The sequence below is a fragment of the Gymnodraco acuticeps genome, unplaced genomic scaffold (genome assembly GCF_902827175.1).
Source record: "Gymnodraco acuticeps unplaced genomic scaffold, fGymAcu1.1, whole genome shotgun sequence".
NCBI lineage: Eukaryota > Metazoa > Chordata > Actinopteri > Perciformes > Bathydraconidae > Gymnodraco > Gymnodraco acuticeps.
Window position 1 is genome coordinate 453,543 of NW_022990219.1, and position 10,261 is coordinate 463,803.

Here is a 10,261-nt window from a genome sequence, read left to right on the forward strand (position 1 = left end):
AACACAAACAGTGGCAGAACTTCAGTGTTAGTATTATTAGATCTCAGTGCTGCGTTTGACACTGTTGACCACAACATATTACTAAACCGACTGGAAAACTGGGTGGGACTTTCGGAAACAGTTCTAAATTGGTTTGAATCCTACTTAAAGGACAGAAACAACTTTGTTTCTATAGGTAAATACACATCTGAGTTGACAAATATGACATGTGGGGTTCCTCAAGGCTCCATCTTGGGGCCTCTTCTCTTTAACATCTACATGCTACCACTGGCTCAGATAATGAAGAACAACAAAATAAGTTACCATAGCTATGCAGATGACACACAAATTTACGTAACAATTTCACCAGGAGACTATGCTCCAATTCAAACACCGAGTAAGTGCATTGAACAAATCAATGACTGGATGTGTCAGAACTTTCTCCAATTAAACAAAGATAAAACTGAGGTAATGGTTTTTGGAGCCAAGTCAGAACGTATAAAAGTTAGCGCTGAGCTTCAGTCTGCAATGTTCAAAACAACAGATAAAGCCAGAAATCTAGGTGTAGTCATGGACTCTGACCTGAGTTTCAACAGTCACATTAAAACAGTTACTAAATCAGCCTACTATCACCTAAAGAATATATCTAGGATTAAAAGACTAATGTCACAGCAGGATTTGGAAAAACTTGTCCATGCTTTTATCTTCAGTAGACTGGACTACTGCAATGGTGTCTTCACAGGTCTCACTAAAAAATATATTAGGAAGCTGCAGCTGATTCAGAACGCTGCTGCTCGAGTCCTCACTGACACTAAGAAAGTGGATCACATCACTCCAGTTCTGAAGTCTTTACACTGGCTTCCTGTGTGTCAAAGAATAGATTTCAAAATACTGCTGCTGGTTTATAAAGCACTGAATGGTTTAGGCCCAAAATACATTTCTGACCTCCTGCTAAATTATGAACCATCCAGATCTCTCAGGTCTTCAGGGACTGGTCAGCTTTCTGTCCCCAGAGTCAGAACTAAACATGGTAAAGCAGCGTTCAGTTATTATGCTCCAAATATCTGGAACAAACTCCCAGAAACCTGCAGGTCCGCTACAACTCTGACTACTTTTAAATCCAGGCTGAAGACTTTTCTTTTTGTCGCTGCTTTTAATTGAACTATTCATATCTTAGACTGCACTGTAACTTTTATCCATGTACTTTTTTTCTTTTAATGTTTCATTGACTGCACTGTAACTTTTATCCATGTATTTTTTCTTTTAATGTTTATTTTATTAGATTTTAAATGCCATTTTCTTAATCTCTTTCATTTTTTGTAAAGCACTTTGAATTGCCTTGTGTTGAAAAGTGCTATATAAATAAACTTGCCTTGCCTTGCCTTGCCTTAAGTGATGTCACCATCTCCTTTTAATCTGAGTATCTCTCTTTCAATTTTTTCTCTTTCTTTATCAATCTCTCTTACAAGCCAACACACACCCTAGCTATCACCTCTTATCACTGAATAACTGTCACAGAGTGGGATCGTATCAGAGTTTTTCTTGCTCACACACATCACTCTATCTCTTCTACTCTCTGGGTTATCTTCTTCACACTCATCTTTCTTCCTAGCTATTTTTGTCTTATTTTTTGCTCCTCACAACTAATGTTACCCTCTCTCCACCTTATTTTATAACTCACTATCTCCTTTGGCCCTCTTTCTCTAATAAAAAGTCCTGTAGTTGATTTAAAACGGTATTCCTCTCTCTTTGCGCTTCTCTTCTCCTTGACCCCTAAGTGGTTTCCTACTGATTTTCTTAGATCAGCATTTTATTCCCTTATGCTGTTCAGGTTCCTTTGTGAGGGGGCAGGGGTGGGGTTGAAGTGCCAATCCCACAATCCCTCACTCCAGGGGTTGGGGGTTGCATAGGGAAACTTCATCAGCCGTGGTCTGTCCTTCAGGAAACGCTTCCTCCTTCCCAGAACCTGAGTCAGCACCGGATAACCTTTACAGAGAAGGTGTTAATGGACTCAGTTCATTTCCAACCACTTTATATCACCGAGCCAAGATTGGAGAGTGCAGGCTGACACAAAAAACATGCACAAACATAGGCATAGTCATAAACAGAATGGGAAACACAAAAAAACAAAGCGGCACATCAGTTAAGCACAAGGTACAGTACATGGAATGATCGATCACTGCCCTTCACATAATTCATTACACTTTTGTATAGGACAAGGACCAGTAGCAAATGAATCAAACATGCCAACACTGACAATGGACACAAAGGAGTGAAGCAAGCCTAACCATTGCCACTGAATAAATGATCAATCAGCTAATTCCCTGATTTGATACACCCAAGTACATTTACCTGATTTGCCCATAGTCCCCTGGCAGATGATCAGACAGCATTATCATTATCAGTATTGTTGCAAATGTTTATCAAAGCAGAACAGGTTAGGTTGATTAAAAACACAAAGCAGGAACAAATTCCATGGCAGGTTTAGTTTAAAGATTCCTTACCTCTTAGACCCCACGGACCCTTTGGCGGGTCCGAAACCACAACATCTGCAAGCAACAGTGTCTGAGGGCTTCTTAAGATTGAATAAACTATGAATGTTTCATATCCATGTAACGGGAAGAAACTCAGCTAACTGATGATCTTTTTTTTTTTGCAAAAAAAACCACGAGGCTAACGCTGAGCCTCTGAATTAGCCCTGTGCGAAACAATCTTAACGCCGTTAGCACAGAACTCTAGCTATACCGATCGATATGCTTATTGGATCTGCACAAACAAGTTTAGCTAACATCCTGAGATTCCACAGATTATAGAAATATAAGGATCATCACTGAGCGATCAGAACTCGTGACAGGGGAAGCAAATACAGCCAACACACGACGTAGCTTTAGGTAGCAAAACACGGAGATATGCTCACCTTAGCTGTTATTCTGATCAAAAGTCGTGTGCATTAAAACGAGAAAAAACGCGGCTGACGGTTAATCCATAAATTAATCCAATGTGTCTGTCAAATTATTGATAATCCATAATTCCATTTGTATGCAAAAATCGGAGAAGAAAAATTAGCTGCTAATGGTAGCCACCAGAGGTTAGCGCAGCTTCCGGTTTTTCTACACGTCACTCTCACTCCTCATTTGGTAACCTGTGTGTGTATGTGGAACTTTCCCTCGATTCCATTGGCTCTAGCGGTTAAAAAGAGATGTCAATCATCAAAATCGACCAATGGGTTCCAGAGAAACGGCAAAAACGCCCATTTCCACCCAAATGGCCCCAGAGGTGGATTTATTTTGCTAAACCTCTCTAAAAAGGTCAAATGTCACTTGTTTTGCATCAATCTTGATACAGGGTACTTATTATATGTTGTACTTTGGATTCCTAAAGCTTTTAGTCTACTAACCCATCATCCAAGGGTAGTTTTCACTATAAGTAAAAACAAATGTTTGGACGGACACTATAATTTACAGTTTTTTACTATGTTCAATCTGAATTTTCTTTAAAATAAAAAACATGTATATTGATTCTGACTTTTCTACATCCAACTCACAGGTTTATCATTACTTTGAGAAAAAAGATTATTAATTTTCCCCTTTTAGAAGTGTAGTTATGGTCATTTGTTCTGGAAATGTCATTTTCGAGCCTGAGACCTGATAAAGAGGCTTGGGGTCTAACAGGTTAAGAGCTTTGTGTTGCAGAGCAAGCTTAACAATGTGTTCATGATTGTTTGAGTGCATCTTTGCTGTGTTCTGTAGTTCTGTTGATGGTTACAAGACATTTGAAGCAGTGCTAGTAGCCTGACTGTGGATGATGAAGCTGTAGTCTGCAGACGATAAATCCCTCTGACTTCGCTGATCTCAGCTTTTCCACGTGTCACCAACCCATTAAAGGGATAGTGGAAATGGAACCTCAAATAGTTTCGTTTTAACTTATATACAAGCATAATTACGTACCAAAACAATCACACCTGATTACAAAAATATAATAATTGCTTTACGCATGTTAGAAGCACTTTATTGCAGCTTCCCCGAAGTTTTTTAGAAACGAAATGTTCGACTCAGCCAAACCGGAAGTGACGAAAACTTAGGAAGACGATACGATAACAAACCATGGCGTCTATGCAGAATGAACGTGGAAGGGCAAATATACCAGACAAAGAAGAAGGATTGTACGAGGTATCCAGTGATGATAGCGAGTCAGAAACATCCTCTCGGCTTTCCTACGAAAATGTCGTTTTAGGAACTGAATCTGAATCCGGTTCAGTAAGCAACGATGGTGACAATATTGAGCCAGACGATGGACCAGTACGTCCTTATTTGTTCGAGCCCGAGGTGATGGTTCACGGCATGGGCAATGGCGAGGATGACCAGGACCATGCACCCCTACGCACAAATAATCTTGACTGGTAGGTCCCTAAGCATAGCTCACGCATCATAAGATCACCTGTAGCCTTTACAAATATTAATCATTGTTAACCAGTTAAGCCCGAAGGTCCCCCCAGTGGACCCCTCCCACAGTTTTTTTTCTCTCACATGTCTCAGGGCTTCTTAACATTTATGAAACTATTAATGTTTCATACCCTTTTAAAGGTAAGAAACTCCGCTAACTGACAATAAGAACAATTGTTAGCTAGAAAAAACACAAGAGTAATACCAAGCCTTTGAATTAGCATTGAGCGAAACACTGACGCTGAGGGGATGAGTATGGAATTTTATTTAAAGTGTCACAACGAATGACAAATGTGGGCGTGGCCTGTATTTTTTTTTTATGACGATGTGCTAAAATGTGTTTCGGTACGCAAAACTTGGGACACGCGTCACAGCCCACGACCTTTTCAAGAATGTAAAAAAAAAAACGTAATTTTTCAAAAAAACTGCTCACTAGCGCCCCCTATTGTGTGGTAGTCACATATAGTTTCTCAGACCTTCACGAATTTTGGCACAGACATTCCTCATGGAATTGCGGACATATTTGTAGGACTGGCTAAAGCCAGTTGAGTAGCACTTGAAATGTAGCACTTGAAATGTTTGGCTCTATGAAACCTGATGTACTTATATGATTCTGTTTTCTTCAAGGTTGTGTCTTCCTGGTTGAATGTACTTATTGTAAGTCGCTTTGGATAAAAGCGTCAGCTAAATGCAATGTAATGTAATAATTTGTAAATATAATCCATTAGCCCCGCCTCCCAGGAAGTCGGCCATTTTGAAATATTTGCGTTTTTCAGCCATTTTAAGCACATTCTTGCGAACTCCTCCTAGGGGAATGATCGGAAATATTCCAATGCAGGACAGGTTTAGCCCCTATCCAATATGATACTTAATTGAGGAGCACATTTTTGAAAAATTACTCGTGGAGGTCGTAAGCTAACAGCGAATACACCATTTTTGACGATTTACATGTCGCAAATTACTCCAAACTACTCGGATATAGTTATTCCGATATTCACGAAACGCTGTATACATATTGCTATTATGATTGCACACATATTTCATATTGCCTTCCATTAGCCCCGTCCCCCAAAAAGTCGGCCATTTTAAGCACGTTCTTGCGCACTCCTCCTAGGGGAATGATCGGAAAAATTCCAATGCAGGACACGTTTAGCCCCTATCCAATAGGATACTTAATTGAGGAGCACATTTTTGAAAAATTACTCGTGGAGGTCGTAGGCTAATAGCGAATACACCATTTTTGACGATTCACATGGCGCAAATTGCTCCAAACTGCTCGCATATAGTTTTTCCGATATTCACGAAACGCTGTATACACATTACTATTATGATTGCACACATATTTCAAATTGCCTTCCATTAGCCCCGCCCCCCAGGAAGTCGGCCATTTTGAAAAATGTGCGTTTTTCATGCTTTTTAAGCACATTCTTGCAAACTCCACCTAGGGGAATGATCGGAAAAATTCCAATGCAGGACAGGTTTAGCCCCTATCCAATATGATACTTAATTGAGGAGCACATTTTTGAAAAATTACTCGTGGAGGTCGTAAGCTAACAGCGAATACACCATTTTTGACGATTTACATGGCGCAAATTACTCCAAACTGCTCGCATATAGTTTTTCCGATATTCACGAAACACTGTATACACATTACTATTATGATTGCACACATATTTCAAATTGCCTTCCATTAGCCCCGCCCCCCAGGAAGTCGGCCATTTTGAAAAATGTGCGTTTTTCAGCCATTTTACGCACGTTCTTGCAAACTCCTAGGGGAATGATCAGAAAAATTCCAATGCAGGACAGGTTTAGCCCCTATCCAATATGATACTTAATTGAGGAGCACATTTTTGACAAATTACTCGTGGAGGTCGTAAGCTAACAGCGAATACACCATTTTTGACGATTTACATGTCGCAAATTACTCCAAACTACTCGGATTTAGTTATTCCGATATTCACGAAAAGCTGTATACATATTGCTATTATGATTGCACACATATTTCAAATTGCCTTCCATTAGCCCCGCTACCCAGAAAGTCGGCCATTTTGAAAAAAGTGCGTTTTTCATGCATTTTAAGCACATTCTTGCAAACTCCTCCTAGGGGAATGATGGGAAAAATTCCAATCCAGGACAACTTCAGCGCATATCCAATGTCATGCTACATTGAGAAGGAATAGTCCTTCGCTCAAACGGGGAGCTCGTAGGCTAACGGAGAATATACCATTTTTGACCAATTATATGTCAGATAAGCTACTGAGACCTGCCTGTCTGCCTGGCACATCAACTCTCACACACACACAAACACACACACAAACACACACACACACACACACACACACACACACACACACACACCTACTGTTAGTCCAACAACGCCCTTTGCTGGCGGCATATTCATTACAAAAGACACCTATACACTCCCTAACCCTAACCCTAACCCTACTGTTTATTTGTAGATATCTCCTAAAGCCTACAAATAAAGTGTGAAATGTAGGCCTGTTACATTTGTTATTGAGCGATATATATTAAACACACTGTTCTGCTTTCTGCACTGACCTCAGCAGCTGTTCTCACTGTAAACATCGCGTCACAATGAAAGCAGTTGTGTTGAGAAAAAAAATAGCCTAACATCCAGGGGACATGTGATTAGTGAGTAAACAAACGGTAAAGGGCAGAAAGTCTGATGCAAATTTGATCATCTCAAATAACTTATAATCACAACGGGAACAGTTTGCAGAGCTGTGCTTCGTTGACAGAAGTCCAGCCATGCGTCACACCTCTTTTAAACATCACTGTTGGCTGAAATCGTCTCAGGAGAATACTTCAGTGTACCCTCGGTTATAGCTCCTCCAGAGACACTCCTCTCTCCTCTAAATCAGTGTATCCTCGGTTACGGCTCCTCCAGAAAGCCTCCTCGATAATCGATCCTCAACGAGCCTTTAGAGAAATTTTTTTTGTCTGTTCGCTGCCGAAGGACCTGGGAGTCTGGGACGCGAAAAGTATAGAAATGAGAAACGGCTCATTTCCCAGGACTCGCGCACGTCTGCTTGACGCCGGGACGACCGGCCGCCCTCCCCGACAGGCGCACGGACGCGAGGGCCCGCTCATCACTGCGCGCACAAGTGCGACCGCAGTTTTAATTATTTTTTTTCTGCTGGCGTTTCCTGTTTTTGAGGCTTTTAGGACGCTGAAAAAGTTGTATAATTTTGCACAGATTCCAGAATCGGTGAAAACTACAATATTCTGGACTCAATTTGTTCAAATTGTTCAACATGCTCTCTAGCGCCACCTATGGCCATTTCCGTTTTTGGAAAGAGGTACAAAGTCGCACCGTAACTCCAAATGACCTGACATTTTTCACACTTACTTGGGTGGACCTGCTCTACATATAATGTCCTTGAACCCCTAAGCTCCGCCTACTTTATTTTTTTTTAAATTAGCATAATTTAAAAAACAGTTAAATATTCACTTAAATTTCAAATTTTGGTTTTTCAACACCAAACTCAGTATACAGTATCGCCGGAGGGTCAGACACATTATCGTAGGAAATGAGCATGTTCAGTCGATAAATGTGGCTGTCATTACTCTAAACGTGTTCGCAAAAAGGCGGGGCTTAGATAGAAATGCTCATAACTCATCAACAATGTACCAAAAAAACACACATTTTGGTGGTAAGGTTCAGTCTGTATTGGGGAATAAGCACAAAAAGTAATTTCCATTTTGGACTATAGGGGGCGCCAAAAACATGACAAATGTATAACTCATGAACTGATGGACGAAATCTTGCATTTCTTTATGTTTGTGATTTTAACACTGTTTCGATGAAACACAGCAGTCTTGATAACTTGACATGACTAACATTACTTTTCTAAAATATATGTTTTTTAGAAGCGTTACTTTGATTTCTTCATGTTATTTTGAACACATTACTTTTTCATATTTTTTCAACATACTGTGATATTTTGTTTTTTGTCTTTCTCTCCTTTTTCCATTATACTTTACTGAAGGATACACTTTTCTTTTTTAAAAGCTGACCACTACCATGAAAGTACTCTGTTTTATTAGATTCCGTAAAGCATCTGACTCTAAATGGCATTTTGTGGTTTTGAGGCTATTTCAGTGAAACAAGGCTGTTTTTTGAAACATTTGGCAGATTTATGCTTAAATTCTCTGAGAAAGTTACTGAAGGATACACTTTTGTGTATAAAAGCTGAAAAGTAGATAATGAAGTACTTTGTATTAGTAGATTTGGTTAAGAATCTGACTCTAAAAGGCAAGTTTTGTGATTTTAAGACTTTTTACAGACACTGCAGATTTATGTGTAATTCTCTCACAAAATGAACAGTAAGTCTCTTACTTTTTTTATATGTATGACAACTTTACAACTGGTAGAAAGTTAAGTACTTTTTCTGAACAGATTTTCTTTAAGACTGTAACTCTTAACGCTATTTCAATGGAGCAATCCAGTTTTGTTGACATCAATGCTTTATTCTCTTTTCTTGTGTTACTAAGATACTTTTAGTTACACTTTAATGGATGCAAACCTTTTTAACCGGGTAAAATATTCATTAATTTGTAAGGAATTTGTTTTCTTTATGTTTGTGATTTTAACACTGTTTCGATGAAACACAGCAGTCTTGATAACTTGACATGACTCACATTACTTTTCTAAAATATATGTTTTTTAGAAGCGTTACTTTGATTTCTTCATGTTATTTTAAACACATTACTTTTTCATATTTTTTCAACATACTGTGATATTTTGTTTTTTGTCTTTCTCTCCTATTTTCATTATATTTATTGAAAAACTACATAGTGATTTCTAGCAAAATACAACATGCAACTAATACATTATACAAATTACGACTTTTTGCGATATTTTCAACACAATATACTTCTGAAAAAGTGAAAAATAACTTTTTTTAAAAGAGTCAAGTTTTTCAAGATCAGATACAGGTCAAGAAAATGCATAGAGGAGGTATGGTGCTGGCTCATTAGCCCTCTCACTCTTCTTAGAATGATCCTGTGCAATTATAGTTAATAAAAGTAATTACACATTAGTTCACAAATCCATATACTAAAAGAGAATACCCTTAGGTATCACTATTAAAACCTAAATAAGATCTTTTGAAAATAACCTCTTTGCAAAACAGATACTTCTTTAACAGTTTCCCAAAACTTGAAAAGAAACATCCTTAGCCAGCACACACCTTGAATCCGCATACTCTGTAATTTTACAGCCTCAGACCGTCTCCTCTCTCACACACACACACACAACACACACACACACACACACACACACACACACACACACACACACACACACACACACACACACACACACACACACACACACACACACACACACACACACACACACACACACACACACACACTACCTAGGCGACAAATGTTCAGACAGCTCCAGGGGCTTTTATGGTTTCTCCCACACTTGTCCTAACTTGTCTCAGGCAAGTCCAGACTGTTCGCAAATAAGAGGTGAGAGAGAGAGGTTGACAGAGGCTGACATTACTTTTTTTAAATATATGTTTTTTAGATGCTTTACTTTGATTTATTTCATGTTATTTGCAAGTATTTGTAAGTTACAGTCAATACTGTATACAGGATTAGGGGGCACAGGAAGTGGTTAGGAGGCGGGACATAGATCCTATGCATACTAATGTGATTGAAGCAGCATTTTATTTTTCTCATTTTTAAATAATTGTTATTTTTTGTAAACCGGAAGTGGGGCGGGGCTTATGCAGGAAGTGGGCGGGGGTTATGGGGCGGGGGCTTAGAGGTGTGACCTGTCATTTTTCTATGCATACTAATGAGAC